The sequence below is a fragment of the Trachypithecus francoisi genome, unplaced genomic scaffold, assembly GCF_009764315.1.
Source record: "Trachypithecus francoisi isolate TF-2019V2 unplaced genomic scaffold, Tfra_2.0 Contig01579, whole genome shotgun sequence".
NCBI lineage: Eukaryota > Metazoa > Chordata > Mammalia > Primates > Cercopithecidae > Trachypithecus > Trachypithecus francoisi.
Window position 1 is genome coordinate 23,383,839 of NW_022681442.1, and position 19,950 is coordinate 23,403,788.

Here is a 19,950-nt window from a genome sequence, read left to right on the forward strand (position 1 = left end):
GTTTTTGAGTAGATGGATAGGGTCAGAGAAACAGGTTGGCCAATGGAGAGGATACTACTGAGTATGAGTTTGAAGTGGCTAGCAATAAATCCTCAGTAATCAGTTAAAGCATACTACAATAACAGCTTGGCATGAATCCTAAACATATAATGTGAATATTCCTTAGAAGATATATCGTTGAGTAAACTCATTCTAAAGGAGCTGGTTAGTTAGGATGCTGGTTCATAATAAAAAAGAAGAAAAACTGTTTTTAGCAAGAGGTAATAAAAGCTGAAGTAACATTTACTGAGCACTTTATGAGACATTTAACTACAATTAATAGAAAATACTAATTGGAGAGTGAAATTACATCTTTAAAAAGTTAAATGATTTGAGAGGGGATATTTATTTGAAAAATCACTTGGGAGCTCTAATTCAATCTATAGAATTAACAAAAGCTACATATTCTTTTTGTACTCCATATTTCTAGAAATGTTGGAGGACTTTCAATGGATGAGAAACTGTGGATCATCTGAAAAGATAAAATCAAAACAGAATGCATTGATGAAGACAATTCCAATTACAGCATGCACAGAGCAGAGTTGTAATAGATTGGGTAACTTCATCAAGATGTCTCCATGACTGAAGGTTGTGGATTCTGAATGTAGGAAAAAGTGCAGGGACTTTGACATCTTTAAGCCTTTGAGGTCTATCCTGTTCCAGTTATCACTATGAACTTTGTTTTATTGGCCCTCTAGCCTTCTTTTCTCCTGCTTCTCTCTTGAGCCCACTCAATTTAACCTTCTTATATATTGGACCTATGTCTCCCATCCCATCTTGGAGTTTTCCTATGGACATTTAATCCCTTCAATACCCCCCACCACCACAAGAAGGAGGAAGGAAGGAAGGAAGGAAGGAAGGAAGGAAGGAAGGAAGGAAGGAGAAGGAGAAGTGAAAGGGGAAGGGGAAGGGAAAGGGGAGGGCAGGAAAGAAAATAAAGAGACTTTTTATCTTTCAATAATTTGGTATTATTATATTTTAATGATACCTAATGATTTTAGTTTTATACTAAAACCAGTGAACCAAGCATCAGTAGACCAAGTAGGACTCAAGAATGAGAATATCTTATAGGTGAATACATGCTTTAGAAAATCAAGCATATGAAAACCAGATTTTACCATAGTAAAGTATTAGATGATAAAACTCAAACTTTCAAAACAATCTTTGTGTTGAGATTAAACAAAGAAGCCCTTTAAGTGGCAGTCTTTTCACTGTATATGTTTGTTTATAGGTCATTCACTAGAAAAATACATGGAGGAGATGGAAAGGATTCAGAACTAAAATAAAATGGTAGTGTGTACTGAAATCTAGCCAAAAGAATGATATCATATTGCTGAAATGTCTAATAAACTTTGGAAGAAGCAAATGCTTTTAATTATTAAAAACTAGCATCAGGACACTCAAAAGTGGAAAATGAAAACATGCAAACAAATAAATGCTCTTAATGCCAGAAGTATAATAAAACTATGTTTTGTAATAAAACTTAAAAAGTCCAAGATAACATTTATCCTCATGCATAGTTTGACTTAGGAGTCAAATGATATCATTCATGAAATTTATCTCCAGTCTTCTTCTCTCATTATTTGTGCTGGCTTCATTCTCAGATAGGTTCTATGCAGTATTAAATCCAGGAAAAAAAGAAGAAAAATTACAATTTAAAAAAATCTTTCTCTTTTCTGATCAATCTCTCCTCTGACTGGTTCAAATCAGCCCCAATGTGATTTCATAACTACCCTCACCTCAATGTTTATAATCAAGGGAATGAAATGTGTTTCTTGGCTTGGGCTTAAGTCTTATGCCCATCTCTGGAAATGGAGTGGGATCAGCCCCATTGAAAGAACACAGCCTGAAGGCAGGAAGTTATTGAACCCAAGAGAGAAATTAAAGTACTTTTCATGAAAGGTAGGAGAAATATATATAGGATGATTTAAGAAAACTGCATTTCCAGTGTGCAAATTGTGTACACGAATATCCCGTGTAGTTGTGATGCTTAGACCAATATTTTGGATAAAGTCTGGTAGTACCTTTCACTCCCAATAGAAATGAGGCCTTACTATAAGAAGTAGGCAGAGAACAGCAACTGGAAGTCTCTCCCATGTAAGCCTTGCTTCCACTTGCCACTGCGAATTCAAGCAACTTCAGCAGATAAATCTATATGAGTGCCCACACACCATACTCAAATAACACCTCACCACTAACTACAGCTGCAGAACAGTGTTAATGAGCAATACTGATCTAGTCAGGGGATGGAAAGAGAAAGAATAAAAACATTATTTCTTCGATTTTACAAACCAGAAAAAAAACACATCTTCATCATATGTAGATCTTCCAAGCTATCCAGGATTTACCAAAAAACAAACAAACAAACAAAAACAACAAAAAACCTATTAAATCCAATACAAAATACTGAGAAAAATATAATTCTCTATTTTAGATTTAAATAAAATGAATATGATTTCCAGTTTCCATTTCAACAATATTTTACAATGTTAAGTTTTGTAGGTTGATCCTCATACACATACAAATTTCTTCAGACATGATCCTTTGATTTCCAGAGTGGAGAGGTAGCCCTTTGGGTTCCAGACAGAAAGACAAGCAGAGGTGGGTGTGTCTCTGCCTTTAGTCTGTTCATCATTTTCCATTTTGTCCTGCTCTTTGTGGAGGTTTTGGTTGCCATCTCAGGGCCTTCACTCTGTCTTGCCTCAGCTTCACATCACTTTAAGCCCAAAGCGGAACTGGTCTGCTTTGGAGGAGGAGTCTTTGAAGGTCAAATATCTCAGCCAGTTTCACACTGGGTACCCCATAAACTGGATCTAGAGATTTCCATCAATACAGGATACTACAATGCAACATAGAAAGTATTCCTGCCATTACTACTTTTGGAAACAGTGTACATATTTGCAGTTTCTTTATCTTCGTTCATTCATGTCTTTTTCCATCATCACTAAACAACATACTGTTAGCATCTCCTCCTATTTATCCACATTGTCCCTCCGTATATGGAAAATTCTGTCTTTTTCTGTCCTTTCTTTAAAATTTTGACTATATTTAAAGGCCTGTCTTAAATCATGTCACCTCCTTTACCCCTTTTCATATTATTCTGGTTCACTATTAGTTCTTCATCACAGAATTCATATGACACTTATCATCTGCATTACCCACTGTACTCATTAGCTTCTGGTTTTATTGTACGCAAGGAGTTGAAGAGCACTGTATAGTCCTAGGTTGGTCCTATAACTTCAAAGTCTCCATGATACCTCCTACATTATAAGATGTGTTGCTGAAGTAATTCCAATAGTTTCCATACATTTCAAACAATTCTCAAACTGTCATACTACTCTAAATATTCATTGATTGAGCAAATTTCTCAGGAAATCTCATAGTTCTCTGTGCATCAGTGACAACAGACATGCATGTGTTACAAAGGCAGATTCCTGTGTCTTCCCTCCAGAGATTGCAAAGATTGTTTCGGTATGAACTTGAAAGGTTTCTTTTATTCTCTCCTTTTCTCTAATTCATTTTCTTGTTGTTTTTTTTTTTGCATGTTATTTTTGTAGTTTTTATAATTGACAATAAATAATTCTGAGGCAGGTAAGCCAAGGACCAAACTTTCAGGAATGTTGTCATGCAAGCTTCAGATACTTTCATTTACGAGGTTCCAGAGGCTTAGGGAATACTGTCTGAAAAAGCATGTCTGAGCTCTCAGTCTGAGTTTTCTTATGTGCTATTTGGTCACACAATCAGCAAAGGCATTGTAAGATTCAGAGCAAATGCCTGAAAGTGGAGAAAGAAGGGAGAAAATTGAGAATGTGAAGCCTGGTTGCGTCTAGACATTGAATTGAGTGGTCTGGATTTGGGATTCAGATAAATTTTACAAATCATTGGTTCAACAGAGGTAAAATCATCCACTTAGGTGTCCAATGAATTGTGAAAAACTCTTCGAAGCATTTGTAAAGGAGAGCAGCTGCACTCCATAGCCATTGATTGACCTAGTGAAGCAGAAAATTTGATTATTCTCTTTTTTTAAGTCTTTAACAGTCATGGCTAATTAGACATAAAACCATCTACAGTAGTCCTATTCAGGATCAAACTGAATATATGACTCGGTGAGCCACTGCCCACACAGGGCAATCTTCAGTTTCCCCATATAAAAATCTTTGAGGGTGGCTTTTGTTAGCACAGAATGTCAAAAATGTTCAGTCACTCATAAAGTGCTTGGTTATGAGACCTTTCAGACTCTTCCCACCTCATGAATCTTTTACAATTACACAGCAGCTGAGACTAGGGACTAGGGTGACACATAAGAGATGGTGAGTGTAAAAAAGTGACATGGTGAGAAAATCTCTGCCTGGAAGTCAGGAGACCTTGGTGCTAGTTCCCAGCCTGCCAGAAATCTCAGTCATGAACACTGGGCACTTGGCTAAAAGTTTCACTCAGTTTATTTACTTTTTTCCCCCAAAATGCTGTCATATTCATTTTGCAAATTAAGAAACCATGTCTCAGTAAGTTCAAGAGACTTTCCCAGTGCTACATAGTTACTCAGTGATAAAAGTGAAAGTTGAATCCAGACTGTTTAACTCCAAAGCCTCCTCTGAATCCTCATGTTTGTCTGCCATCACTTGAACCACATGATAAACGTAGGTAACTTAATCTGTAGGTGTGCAATCGTGTATATGTCTATGTAAATGTTTTTGTGTGTGTATACATTCCCGTTCTGTATTGCCTTACTTGTATTATAGGAGATACTGAATTTTTTGTAAAAAAGTGTATGATACCAACGTTGGCTTGCAAAGATAAATGTCAGACAGGTGTATGGGAGTCAGACAGGGTGTATGGGCAGAGTTATCTGACATAAAAATAATAGGTACCACTGAGCTATTGAGAGGAACCCAAAGCAACAGCCTTATAAGTGTTACCTGGAACACAGGACTAAGATCCATAATATCTCTCAATTGTTTCTACAAAGTTTTATGTGAAGCTTTCTGATTTTAAAATATTGTCTCAAAAAGAATATCCTCATCACCAGAAAGTCTATAAGCTGCTGGCTTGATATAGCTGCATTACAAAAATGCAGTCTTATTGTTACAAAGAACCCTTGCACTAGGAGGCAGGGAATAGTATTATTTACATAAACTTGGAACACATCACATCACCTTTGCAGGATCTTAGTTGCCTTGTGCATGAAGTGGGTCTGACAGCAGGTTGCTCTAGATGTTTTTACCTGCTCCCCAAAACCAAAGATTTAGATTTATGGCAGGGTCTAGACAAGAATATATTTGTCCCATGTGATCAAGAGAAAGAGTAATTAGAAAAAGCAATGCAAAAAATTCAAAAGTAGGTCAGACATAAAAGAAAGGTATGACTTTTCTCCATCATTTTTTCCATGAATCACTGGTATTTTAGCAATAGAAATACATTTGACAGGCATTAGGTAAACAAGAGATTGTTATGTCAGGAGGGTGGCTCTAAGAGGGAAGGAGTTTACCACGATGGAGTCATTCAGACTACTGAAGTGGTTATCTCTATCTCTGCTTTTTTACTTCTTTGTACAGAAGTGGTTATTCTCTAGTTTGCTTTAATTTCGGCCTTTAAAGATTCCTTTTAGTAATTATTGTAAGACAAGTCTACTAGCTGTGGAGTGTCAGTTTTCTTTATGTGGGAGTATCTTAATTTCACTTTCATTTTTGAGGGAGTTTCACGGGAGATAAGAGTTCTTCATTGAGAGTATTTTTCTTTTATCACTACGAACGTGTCATGCAACTGCCTCCAATTGTGTCTCTCCTCTCCTCCTGGGATTTCCTGGTACATACAGATTGGGATGCTGGCTGATTCCCTGCAGGATGCTGAGGCTCTTTAAATTTGGCTTCATTATTGTTTCTTTTTGTTCCTGGGACTGGATAGTCTTAATTGAGTTATATTCTAGTTCCCCGAGTATTAATTTCCTACCTGCTCAAATCTGCTTTAGTCCCCTCTACTGACTTTTTTATTTCCTTGCTGAATTTTCTTACTTTTTTTTTTTTTTTTTTTTTTTTTAGTCAGAGTTTCACTTTTCTTGCCCCTGCAATGGTACAGTCTCAGCTCACTGCAATAACGTCCACCTCCTGGGTTCAAGAGATTCTCCTGCCTCAGCCTCCCAAAGAAGCTGGGATTACAGGTGCCCACCACCATGCCCAGCTAATTTTTATATTGTTATTAGAGACAAAATTTCACCACGTTAGCCAGGCTGGTCTCAAATTCCTGACCTCAGGTGATCTGCCTGCCTTGTCCTTCCAAAGTTTTGGGATTATAGGCGTGAGCCACTGTGCCCAGTCTCATTACTGAATTTTCAACTTCAGTATTCCTCTTCGGTACATTTTTAAAGCTTCTGTGTACATAAAGACTGTCTCTATTTGGCAAGACATCATTCTTATACTTTCCTGTAGTTCCTTAGATGCGGTATCCTTTAGTTCTTTGAACCTATTTAAAATAACTGTTTGGTCTAGTAAGTCCAATGTCTATGCCTCTTCAGAAACAAAGTCTATTGACTGCTTTTGGTTTTCTGCGTATGAGCCATACTTTCTATTTTTTTTACATGTCTCATAATCTTCTGTGGAAAACTGGACATTATATTAATATATAATGTAATATGACAATTCTGGAAATCAGATTTCCCCTCACAGGATTTGTTGTTGTTATTTTTTTGTTATAGATTTTCGTTTAATTACTTTTGTAATCCAAATATGAAAAATCTCTATTCTTTGTTGGGTGTGGCTACTGAGGTCTCTGTTAAGTTACCTTAGTTTTCAACTAATCACCTGTGGAGGATTTCCTTAAATGTCTGAAACCAGTAAGTCTCCAAAATGAAATAAGGCCTGTGGTGTTATACATTTCAATTTCATAGAGGTTGGGGTATCAAGCAGCTCATCTCTGCTTACTTATTCTGTTTAATAATTTTTCCAGGATAGGAAAACAAATGTGAAAACATTTTTTTTCATGTTAAGAACACAAAATTTTTCTAAATGCAAATGGGCTCTTGATACGTAAATATTAACCTTGCCTTGGGAATTTTTCTTCATTATCAATAAGTCAACATATAACTACTGTTGTTTCAGGCTCTTTTACCAAACAGAGGAGCTTGGCAGTGCCATCAGACAGGGTCAGTGATGCAGTTGTTACATTACAGCATTATATAGACTGAAGAGAAAACAAATTATATAACATCATATATGATATGATGGCACAGTAGATATATTTCATTAGGATAAATATCAAGTATCAAACCATTACCTCTAGAGGGAAAATACTTCTAGATAGAAGATTGGAACAATTATGTTACACAATTCTGCTTACTGAGATATTTTGAGTCGATCAACTACAGGAATTTTAAAAACATAGTGAATCAGATGGTGTCTAAGACAGTGTGTATAACTTCTTTCTTCACCATGGTCTTGGGTTATGTTGATATCTTCTTTATGTTATAAATTGTATATAGGCTCTCTAGAGATAATAGCTTAGAATACTGACCAAAAATAGTACCTTTATGAGAAAAAGAAGAAATAAGGGAGGAGGATTGATAAGGAGATTATTAAGATGGAGTAGAAAAAATGAAAAGGGATGCAGAGGTGGGAAGCTTACTTCAGTATCAGTGTTTGTGTCTAGCATTATTATAGGCATGTAGTAAATTCTAAAATCTTTTCTGACCTGAACTGAATTGGTAATTGATTTGATAAAAAGATGTTAACCTAGTAGGAGACCCTTGAAAAGATACAGGTTTGGGATAGGTGGAAACTGTTATGTTTAGTTTAAAGCTGTTGGCTTTGCCAAGAGTAGATATCACTGTAAATTGAAGGAAGAAAGAAAAAAATGTAAAAGAAGGTCAAAAAACTATGAATTATGAGCTGTATTTATATCAAATGATAAGCTCTGTATTCGAAGAATACGCAAAAAGATTAAAAATATGTGTTTATATACTGTGTTTTTTTTTTTTTTTTTTTTTTTTAGAAAAGGCACTGAATGATTCAGGTGTTTAAGGTGTTCATTTTCTTCTAAATCCATCCAGATGTCTTTATTCCAAGGTTGAGGCTCCGACTTCTTTCCAATGTTCCAACAACCACATGAGGGGTTTTGTGACTGTAAATCCTGTTATCTTATAGTCATTCAACCCACACAATAAAATTTGGATTTTTTTTTAGAGATAATTGCAAGAAATAAGATTTTAGTTTCAGGCCACCATTGAAGCTTTCTGTTACTTAGCCATTGAGTTGATCTCAGAGATTAGAGACTAAGTTCATAACTTCTTTCTGAAAGCTCCAGAGCAGTGAGTATTGGCCATCTTACTCACAGGCTTTATAGTCTTTATTATTTCTGTAACATAAAGTGCAGTTGCCACTTAGTGCCCAAAGCACTTGCTCTATTAAGATCTTTGTCACAATCAACCACAAGTGACATTAATTGTAATGAAACTGAGTGCCATGGATCGTCATTTTCCCATTTTCTTTTAGTAAAGAACTCACTGCTATATTCAGTGCCAAGTAAACCATCAAACCATTCCCATAAACCATGCTCACATGGTTCTGCTGCCTCGGAGGAGGCTAGTTCCAGGAATATCAAAAGAAACTAGATCCTTTAACACTGCTGCTTCTAGAGTAAGTGACTTGCTGACAGAAACAGAAACAGTGAACAGAATGGAAAGGAGCCCTTCCTTTTCTCTTCCTCCTGTCTTTGTCTTCCTTTGATGCATTTTTCTGTGGGACTTAAGAGGAAGCCATCTAATGACAGAGAAGAGTTATTTGCACAGTCTCATGAAGCAGAGTATGGAAAGATAAATTTGAAAGGAAAGGGAGTTGCATAAGTATTGACATAGCTTCATGGGCAGCGATGAGTCATTCTTTAAAGTAAGCTTATGTGTTTCAAGTTTTGACCATATTTGTGTATAGAATTGGGATTGAATCTCTAAATGGAAACACAAGCATGAAATATATGGGGATATATATATATATATATTATATATATATATATATATATATATATGTGATGTTTATATTTATATCAACATGGGTGGGGAGATAATAGAGGGGGAAAATAATGTATACATAGTGCAGACAAAAGTCAGAAATTTTTAGTTTTCCATAAACCTATCAAGAAAAATTCAGTGTGTATTTATGTGTATGTCTGTGTGTGTGTGTGTGTTTAAATTCTTACTGAAAGAGATTGTTTGAGCTTAAACATAGAATTAAACTTGAATACACATTTACTTAAACCAATTCTATCCCTGTTTTGGGAAAATGTATTTTATTGAGGTAAGTATAATGCACTACGACATAAGAAATCATTACAAAATACATATTAGAAATTTTAAAAACCTGTGGGGAAATTGGAGTTTACTTAAATGTATAACAAAACATCTTTCTTCTATCGAAGTGTTTATCATTTACAGTAAAACAGTATGTTGGAACTGAAATACAGTAGCCTTCCAATTTGACTCTCTATGTGTAAAAGAATAAGCCATTTTGGACCTCTCACTTGAGTGTTTTATTGCATTTCTTGTGTTGGGTCATCAAAAATATCCTGCTGGACATAATATAATTTTGTATAAACAGTAATTCCATTCTTCCTCTACAGGATGTAAATGGAATCAGACATGCTATTGCCAAACTTAAGGATTCTACATAACTCACGCATTCTAGAGTGTACACAAAATATAAAACTGAATCTTTCAGGAAGGTGTTTAAGACAGATAAATGAGAAGGAAGAGGAAAGAGAAACTAGATTTTAAAGCAAAACTGTATGTTGACAGGAACACATTCTGGTTTTTCGTCTGTTTGTTTCTACAAATAATTTCACAAATTTTTGACAATAAATTTGAGGAAAAGGAGGAAGAGCCTTTGGAGTTGCCTGGTTTCAAGAGCATGGTTTCAGAAAGTGAGTCTTGGTGTGCTGAGAAATTCTCTTAGAAAATTTCAGAGCTCAATGTATTTTTTGAGATTTGGTATCCCAAGTGCATTCCAAGATTGATAAGTAAGTTCAGGGTATTCCAAAAAGAAATAAGAAAGATAGCTTACTTTATCATAGAGAATGAGTTTTTAGACTGAACATAATTTAAAAGAGGATGTTTGAAACACTGGAAATAGTGAATTTTTTTTTTAAGACATTGCATTTAAACCAGGGGGAGGTGGTATGAATTCCCAGATGAAAAAATGGAAAGTAGTATCACTTTTACATTTGAACTGTTTGGAATGACAGAATTTTTTTTTTTTTTTTAAACAGAGTCAGTAAAGGCAAACCTTTTACATTGTTATCATCTTTTTGATGAAGACATCTAACATCTGTCTAAAATTTTGGCTTCTTTGCTATAAAAAAAAACCTTTGTTATTGATTATTTTTCATTCATATAGGATTGAACTACAGTAGATTTACAGCCAGCAAAGTAAACTAGAAACAAGCTACTTGTTGATGAAGGTGAGGCTTGGCTAGTTCCTAGTTGTTTGAATTCACATTCCTTATAGGATATCTAAGGTACCCTCCTCATGTTACTTAGCGCTTCAGTGGCAGGGTTCTATATCCAACTGCATTTTTTAGGCTGATTAAGTGAAACAGCTCCATGGAGTTAAGGAAGGTAATCCACTAGAAACTTCCCCATTTATGTCTACCTGTCTTCATCCCTAAAAATATTGTGATGAAATTAACATATCTGTGTGTCATTTTACCTAACAATAACAATCTCCTATGATGGAGTTACAGGAAGATAACTATGGCCACTCTATACATTGATTTCATATTGAGATAAAAAATCCTTATGAAAAACGAAACTGAAATGAAAAGTCCTTGGTATTTGTAAATATATATGCAATTTGCAAATACACACATGGAGTTTATCAGTATTATTATGCATGTAAAAATATTTGCATATTAACTATTCATATAGTTAGGGTATTTGATTCAGATAGAGAGAGGATGTCATTTTTTGTTTTACAAAATGTTGGACTAAGAGCTTACTGTTTTCTGGAATCTGAAGTTCTTGTCACTTAGAACAAATGATAGCCATGCACAGCATTGGAGGAGACAGCTTCGGGTTGAGGAGACGCTCCTTGGGGTCCATTTTATTTATTTGATGTGCCTTTTTGTGCTTTCACTGGGTGACATGCTTTCCCCCTGCCTTTATTGAGCATCCCACTTTGAAAAAACAAACAAAAAGCAATGATGACTCTTCATAAAAATAAACAAAGCATTCTCCTCTGTCTCTCCACTCTAGCTGTATTACCACCTTTACTCCCCATATCCCCAAATAAGGTTCTTGGTCAAAAAGGCTACATTGATCACCCAGAAATGTCTTTGCTCAAGAGGCAGAAAAAACACCTTGCATTGGAGCTCTTGAGAAGCTTCCCTTGCCCTTAGCCCAGAAGTATAATTCTCAAATCTTATCAGCAGAAAAGATGGCAAGTAGAATTGCCTTGGCGAATATTTTGCAATCAAAGTTTTTAACCAAAGAAGCCTGTCAGACAATTAACTTGGAATCCATCCCAATTATAAAGCCATTACAGAAAGTAATTAGAAAAATCTAAGGCCTAGGCTTCAACCACAAATGTCTGCATAACCCATTCAGCAAGGTTTAGAGCATTTGAACTGGACTGAGTCTTAAATGCTGCTGCATCCTGGCACTAGTCTTAGGCTCTATGCATTCCCTGACCTAGAAAGCTGGTCATTATTTTCCTAAAATAACAAAATTGGCTTCCTTCTGGAGGCTGGCTCTGACATGACCCTATCCTGTAATTTCATCTTTCCTTACTAAAGACTCAGGGTTCAGGGTGGAGCTACTGCTCAGCAATGACTGCCTGTCTGTGAGAGGACTCAACCTCTCTTTGGAGTTCTCACCATTCCTATTATCTGTCTTCTTAGAGAGACTTCTAAACCAGTCCCAGTAAGTCCTACCTAACCTCCTGCTATTTATGTCTATTTGTAATGGCTTCTCCTTAAGTAACTTGGCTATAACCAAAAAATATGACAGCATTAAGGGATGCACTTCTCTGATTATGTTACAAAATATTGTGACATTTGTCTTGCTGCTCTCTTTATTGCCCTCTTGGCTGGTTTGTCTTGATTAAGTCAGTTGACATTTGAAGAGGACCATATAGCAAGGAACAGAAAAATAGCCTGCAATCAATATCCAGTAAGGAACTGAGGCTTTTGGTCCTAAAGACTTTGAGGTCCTGACTCAACAAACAACCACACAACTTTAGAAGTGGAGCCTTCCTCAGTCATAGATCAGATGAGACCTTTAGTCAGTGCCACCTGGATGCAGTTTTGCGAGGGACCCTGAAACAGGGGACCCAGTTAAGTTATGCATAAATTTCTGATCCACAGAAACTGTGACGTAATATGTGTGTGTGGGGGTGGGTGGGTGTGTGTATGTTATCATAGCAAAATACACAAAACATAAAATTTACTACTTTAACCATGGACTTCTGTGATAGTAAGTACATTTACATTCTTGTGCAATAATATGGTTTGGCTGTGTCTCCACCCAAATCACATCTTGAGTTGTAGCTCTCAGAGTTTTCACAGGTTGTGGGAGGGATACAGTGGGAGACAATGGAACCACGGGGGTGGTTTCCCCCTTACTGTTCTTGTGGTAGTGAATAAGTCTCATGAGATCTGATGGTTTTATAAAGGGAAACCCCTTTTGCTTGGCTCTCATTCTGTCTTGTCTGCCACCATGTAAGACATGCCTTTCACCTTCTGCCATGACTGTGAGGCCTCCCCAGCCACATGAAATTGTGAGTCCATTAAACTTCTTTTTCTTTATAAATTACCAAGTCTCAGGCATGTCTTTATCAGCAGTGTGTAAATGCACTAAAACATGCAACTATCACCAACCATCCATCTTCGTAATATTTTCATTTTCCCTAACTGTTGTTCCTTATCATTAAATACAAGTCACCATTATACTTTTTCCCCAGCCTCTGGCAACCACTATTCTACTCTGTCTCTATGATGTTGTCTACTCCAGGTTATCTCATATAAGTCGAATGATACAGTATTTGCTCCTTTGTGACTGGCTTACTTTGTTTAGCATTATGTCTTCAAATTTCATCTAGTTTGCAGCATGTGTCAGACTGTCCTTCCTTTTTAAGACTGAATAATATTTCTTTGTCCATTCATCCATCAATGGACACTTGGGTTGCTTTCACCTTTTGACCATTGTGAATAATGTGGCTATGATCATGGTCTTACAAATGTCTGTCTGTGTTCTTGCTTTCAGCTGTTTTAAATATACAGTCATATGTGGTAATTTTCTGTCTAATTTTTTTGTGTGTAATCATCACACTGGTTTATAGTCACTAGATTTTGTGGTAAATTGCTGCACTGTAATAGATAACTAAAAGGAATAGCTTCTAGAAAAGTGAAACAAACAACAAACAAACAAAAACACATCCTTGTACTAATGGAGCTTATAGCCTAGTAGGGGAGATAGAAATAATCAAATGCTCCTGGCACTGGATGAATATTCACAACTTTTGTGCATATGGAAAGAGAGAAGTGTATGGCATAATGGGATTTGTAAAAGTGGCTGTTATCCAGCCTAGGAAGTGGGGCTTGCTATCAATCCACCCAAGCAGGAGGAGTAGCTTTGGACAAGCCAGCTGGCTAACAGCGTGTAGCACAGATTGAACAGAACGAAGTTTCTTGCTTTGAGATCTTATCCTTTCTTTGCAGCAGAAGACGCCTACCATGAAAGAAGAGAAGAAAGCACATTATCAATGCTTCATATGCAACCATATCCGATGCCAACAGCCTAGCCTTCCCTCTTCTTGTGTGCTGCTGTTACAGTGACAGCATTGATTGCATATTCGTAGTAAAGATTTCACTGGACTGGGTATTATTTTTTGTTTATTTTGTTTGTTTTATTTTGTTTTCATTTTTATTTTATTATATTTATTTATTTATTTTTGATACAGTCTCGCTGTGTCGCCCGAACTAGAGTGCAGTGGCGCCATCTCTGCTCACTGCAACCTCCACCTCCCAGGTTCAAGCGATTCTCCCGCATTATCCTCCTGAGTAGCCAGGATTATAGGCATGAACCACCATGCCTGGCTAATTTTCATGTTTTTAATAGAGACAGGATTTCACCATGTTGGCCAGGCTGGCCTTAAACTCCTGGCCTCAAGTGACCCGCCCACTTCAACCTCCCAAAGTGCTGGGATTACAGGCGTGAGTCACTGCACCAGGCTATTTTGTTTTTAAATAGACAGCATTTTCTGCTTTGTTAATTTACAGATTTATTTTGTTAATTAACAGATGTGAATCTTAGTATCCCTCAAAGCAAATAATTAGAAAGACTCAGTGTTACTCGAGTTGAATGTAGAAACTGAACAGACAATGGTAGACCCTCCTCCTATTAAAACTACTTGAAGTTTGGTTTTGCTTTGTTTTAGTTTTAGGCCCTTCATGTCTCTCAAATGGACTTATAGCCTATTTTGGGTTGAAATCCTCAATGATTGGCAGCTAAGCTACAAAATATAAAGAACGAAAATATTTGCCCTGTGTCTTGGAGTTTCCTTTGAAAATATTTTGAATTCTAGATATATGTACAATCATTCAGAAATAATTTTACTCACAAGTTTTATTTTCATATCTTCTCCATCAGAAATACATAATACAAAAACAAACTAAATGCATTAAGAAAATGAATTTTGGGCTAGGCGCGATGGCTCAGGCCTGTAGTCCCAGCACTTTGGGAGGCTGAGGCAAGAGGATCATTTGAGGTTAGGCGTTTGAGACCAGCCTGGCCAACATCACAAAACCCTGTCTCTACTAAAAATACAAAACTTAGCCAGGCATGGTGGCACTTGTCTGTAAGACCAGCTACTCAGGAGCCCTCAGCAGGAGAATTGCTTGAACCCGGGAGGCAGGTTGAACTCCAGCCTGAGCAACCTAGTCAGACTCCATCTCAAAAAAAAGGAAAGTAATGAATTTTGAATTTCACTTGCCCAGTTAATTGGGATTCCCCACTCTAGTGTTTTTTTCTGCCATAAGCATGCACAACCTCTCTTCTCACAGCTGGTCCTGGGATGTTACTAAAGCCATGATTTAAATAGTTTTGATTTTTTTTTTTCCTTTCTGCCTGCTGTCAGGCTGTGATAACTCCAGTGCTAATTGGCTACATGATTTGAAACTGCATTTTCTATATCCTATTTTTAGAGTGACAACATGAGAAGTGACAAATGAAGCAACTGATTTCAGGAAAAAAAGAAGACACATAGATAGCAAAAAGGCACAGACCAAATAGCAAAAGACACTGAGTATTAAAATGAAATTAATACTCACCATTAAAAATGAAGCACACACATAAGTAAGGATGAGTAGAGTTGAACTACAGGTAAGCTGTAGGTAATCGTATACCAGTATAAACTCATACAATAAATTAGCATAGTTTTGAGAGTCATAGATTTTCACAGAATAAAGGGAATATTTGAATTCCCAGAGGATTCATTGCAAGGTAACTTCAATATGGAGTTACTCTAAAGCATTATAAATGAAATTGTTTATAAGTTCTACACTGTCCATCCAAGAATGGGCTGTTACTCTTGTATGAAGGCAGGATGAACAAAATTGGAAGTAGTCAGATTCTAGAACCCCTTAATACCCAGTGTGTACTCTTCTCCAGAAAAAAAAGATCCATATGTTGTTTTAGTATCCCTTGTAATCACTTGAAATTCAGGTTTGAAGTTAGTGTTTCAGCCAAGAGAGGTTCTCTCTCGTGACCCTCCTGGAAGCTGACCCTACACATCTGATATTTAGCCTCTAAAGGATCTGGACCAAGACAGGATTAGTGAATATCTCAAGTACAATCAAGAATGTAAGAGAATATAAGTACAAAAGAGAAAGTGCATTTTTTTTCTTTTTTTCCTCTCCCAAGCAGTATGTTTTCTGAAGCTTTCTGGGCCTTACTTTTGTTGCTTATTTGTTACTTCTTGAAAATAATAGAGGTTTTCTCATTTGCTCATCAAATGTTGCTCATCAAATATTGAGTTTCTTTATAGCAGCACTAGTCTCTCAGGAAATTGCTTATCAAATATTGAGTTTCTTTACAGCAGCATTAGTCTCTCAGGAAACAACAGTATGGTCATACTAGGGGAGCCAATTGAAGAGGATGTCAGGATATGTAAGGTTCTTTCACAACTCAACCTGATATGACTTAGAGAGGATTAAACTTTTCTTCCAACCTATGCATCTGAAGGTCTATCTTCGTATGTCTATTAAGAATGGAAGGGAGTGAGCTGAGAGCAAATCTCTCCTCCTAAGTTTTTAAGGGAAGTCTGGCTTTAATTAACACTGGAATTAAAAGCAGATTTTGAATTTTTAAAAACTTTATTGCAAAGCTGTCTAATGCCATATTTATTTAGAGGTGCTACATACTGGGTTGTGGGAAACAAAGAAAATATGGGAACTTAGTGATCCAGTTAACCTCTCTACCTGTCAGTGAGCAAATAATCTCTGCCCTATAGTGTCTGACTCTCCTGATATCAGGGGTTTTGTATCTGGCTGCCTTGATCACCAGTTCTATACCTGAAACATTCTCTAAGCATTAGACCACCAGTCTAGAGCTTCAGTTAGACTTAACATAGAATTATAAAACATTGCCCCTTTGCTCAAAGAGTTTATTATAGTCTATTTGAGAGACTATACACTTACACACACACATATATAGATAAAAACACACATTTATGCATAAATACACATATATATACACACATACACATAATATATGTAGATTTATATACATACATTTATATGTGTATATAAAATATATGTGTATAATATCTATACATATATGTATACATATATAGATATTTATATTCATATACATATATGTCATCTTATTCTCTGTGTATGTGTTTATATATATACATATATACATACTCCCAATATATAATCTACTGTCTCTGTGTATCTGAATACACACAGACACACACACACAGAGACATATAAAATATATGTATGTATATATATATGAAGGAGTTAGTAGGAAGAATTTAAGGAAATGTAGTGATTTTAGTGTATACAAATCTGAGTTTGCAACCAGACCCACGAGAGGGTGATGCTGAATAGAACCTCTGCCTTCTCTCATTCTCAATTATTTAATCTGGAAAATGGGAACAAATGCAATATTTACAATTCTCTCTATTTAATCTTCCAGAAATGGAGAACTCCCTTTACATGATTTATTCCCAAATGGTTAGACTCCCTAGTGGGTGAGATTTGCACTGTGTACACATCAATTTCAATAAGAAAAGACAGATATTTCTGTGATGGAAACTCCCTAGTCAGTGGCACAGCCATGATTGGGACAGCAGTCTCCTAATTTATGTGTATTTGACTTATTCAATGGATTGAGCATCAACTATGATAGGTTAGAGGATATAATGGAAGGAACAATCATAAATTATTTTTGCCATCATGGAGTTTATACTCTGAAAGCTGGCACTCTGAGAGGAGACAGGCACACATTCACACAAGCACACACAAACACATACTAATTAAAAGTATAACTTCAGAGGTATATTATGTTAGGAAACCATAACATAGATTGTTTTGACTTTGGGAGGTAGGAGTATGACAGAGAAGGTATGGAAAGATGAGCTGTAATGTTGCGGGAAGTCAGTGACCCCAAATGGAGGGACTGGCTGGAGCCGAGCAGAAGAGCATAAATTGTGAAGATTTCATGGACATCTATCAGTTCCCAAAACTAATACTTTTATAATTTCTTACACTTGTCTTTACTGCAATCTCAGAACATAAATTGTGAAGATTTCATGGACATTTATCAGTTCCCCAGTCAATACTCTTATAATTTCTTATGCCTGTCTTTACTTTAATCTCTTAATCATGTTATCTTTGTAAGCTAAAAATGTACGTCACCTCAGGACCACTGTTGTACAAATGGATTGTAAAACCTGTGTGTGTTTGAACAATATGAAATCAGTGCAGCCTGAAAAAGAACAGCGATTTTCAGGGAACAAGGGAAGATAACCATAAGATCTGACTGCCTGCAGGGTCAGGCAGAATAGAGCCGTATTTTTCTTCTTGCAGTGAGCCTATAAGCAGACGTGTGAGTAGGAGAAATATCACTGAATTCTTTTTCCAGCAAGAAATATTAATAATTGATACCCTGGGGAAAGGATGCATTCATGGGGGTAGGTCTATAAATGGTTGCTCTGGGAGTGTCTGTCTTATGCGGTTGAGATAAGGACTGAAATACACCCTGGTCTCCTGCAGTACTCTCAGGCTTACTAGGATTGGGAAATTCCAGCCTGGTAAATTCTAGTCAGACCAGTTGTCTGTCTCGAATCCTGTTTCCCGTTAAGATGTTTATCAAGATAATGCATGCACAGTGGGACATAGACCCTCACCAGTAATTCTAATTTTGCCTTTGCCTTGTGATCTTTATGGCCCTTTGAAGCATGTGATCCTTGTGACCTAATCCCTGTTTATACACCCCCTCCCCTTTTAAAATCCCTAATAAAAACTTGCTGGTTTTGCAGCTCGAGGTCACCATCACAGTCCTACCAATATGTGATGACACCCCCAGAAGCCCAGCTATAAAACTTCTCCCTTTGTACTCTTTCTCTTTATTTCTCAGACCGGCTGACACTTAGGAAAAATAGAAAGAACCTATGTTGAAATATTGGGGGCTGGTTCCCCCAATACTATAACATCAAAGATGATTTGGGGTGAAATGTGGGTGGGTAGGAGGGAGAAGAGATGATGAAGCAGGAAATGTAAGGAGTGCACAAGGCATAGAGCAGATGAATGTGGCTGGTTTGCTTGAGTAAAAAAGAGAAAGAGGAGTGTAAGATGAAGCTGGAGAGATAGCCAGTAGTTAGACCATGAAGGTGCCTACAAATTATGTAACTGTCATAAAAATTCTTTTCTATTTTAGGAACAATGAGAAACCTTTGAAGAAGTGGTAGAAGCTAGGGAAAGTGGATGACATGATCAGAGATCATGAGATGACTTTTAGATGTAATGTTCTTTTTACGTGTAATGTAGGAAATTGATGGTTTGGGGGATAATGTGGATTAGGGACACCAGTTAGGAGACTCTTGAAACTTTATAGAAACCATTTTTAGACTATGGTAGCATGGACAAAGGTGCTGGTGGCAGAGGGTGTATTATTTTCCTATGAATGCTGTAACAAATTACCACACGTTTGGTGGCGTGAATAACAGAAATGTATTCCATTACAGTTCTGGAGGCCAGAAATCCAAAATGAGTTTCATGTGATCAAAACCCAGGTGTCCATCTATTGACAGCCCCTTCTGGAGGCTCTGGGGAGAATCCATTCCTGTCCTTTTCCCACTTTGGTGGCAGCTCCTCTCTCTGCCAGGTCCCAAGGTCCATAAACTGTGTGAGTTTTGCATTCAGGACTCGCTAGCCAGTGACACCCTCCTATAGGTGTTCTGTTCCATGAAAGGAAATGGAAAGAGGGAAGTCAGTACTTTGACTCAACTCTAGTTTGACCTCTTGATTATACTACTGCAGTAAGTCATTCAGTCCTTGGCAATTACTTTTGCTTTTGGCTTATTGCTTTAATTGATTATTCAAATATCACCTCAGTTGAGTTCCTGGCATTCTTACTCTGAGACAGGGTCGGGTACCTACCATCAACAACATCACTATATGATGAGATGAGATGAGAAACTGGATTTCTGGAAGGGCTCACTTTTTTGGAGAAAGTTCCTTTTACTAAGAGAACACTTGAAAGTGTCTTCCTCCAAGCCTGTCCCCATCTCAGGCCTCTCTGGAGACTGGCCTCACTCTGGGGTGCCTGGCTCTATAGTCTTCTTTCTCTCAGGCTTCAACTCTGCATCCCATGTCCCACTCACTTTTCCATTTTGGTCTCTGTTCTTCCTTGATGAGCTCGCACTGCAT

At 36.9% G+C, this 19,950-nt stretch overlaps 1 long non-coding RNA gene across 1 annotated transcript in view; it reads left to right on the top strand.

Moving 5' to 3' along the window:
- Positions 1-1,830: 1,830 nt before the first annotated feature.
- Positions 1,831-19,950, top strand: part of LOC117067203 — a 198,421-nt gene continuing 180,301 nt past the window's right edge. Inside the window, exon 1 of the long non-coding RNA XR_004430652.1 lies at positions 1,831-1,941. This is a non-coding gene — a long non-coding RNA (uncharacterized LOC117067203). The remainder of the gene's footprint in view (positions 1,942-19,950) is intronic.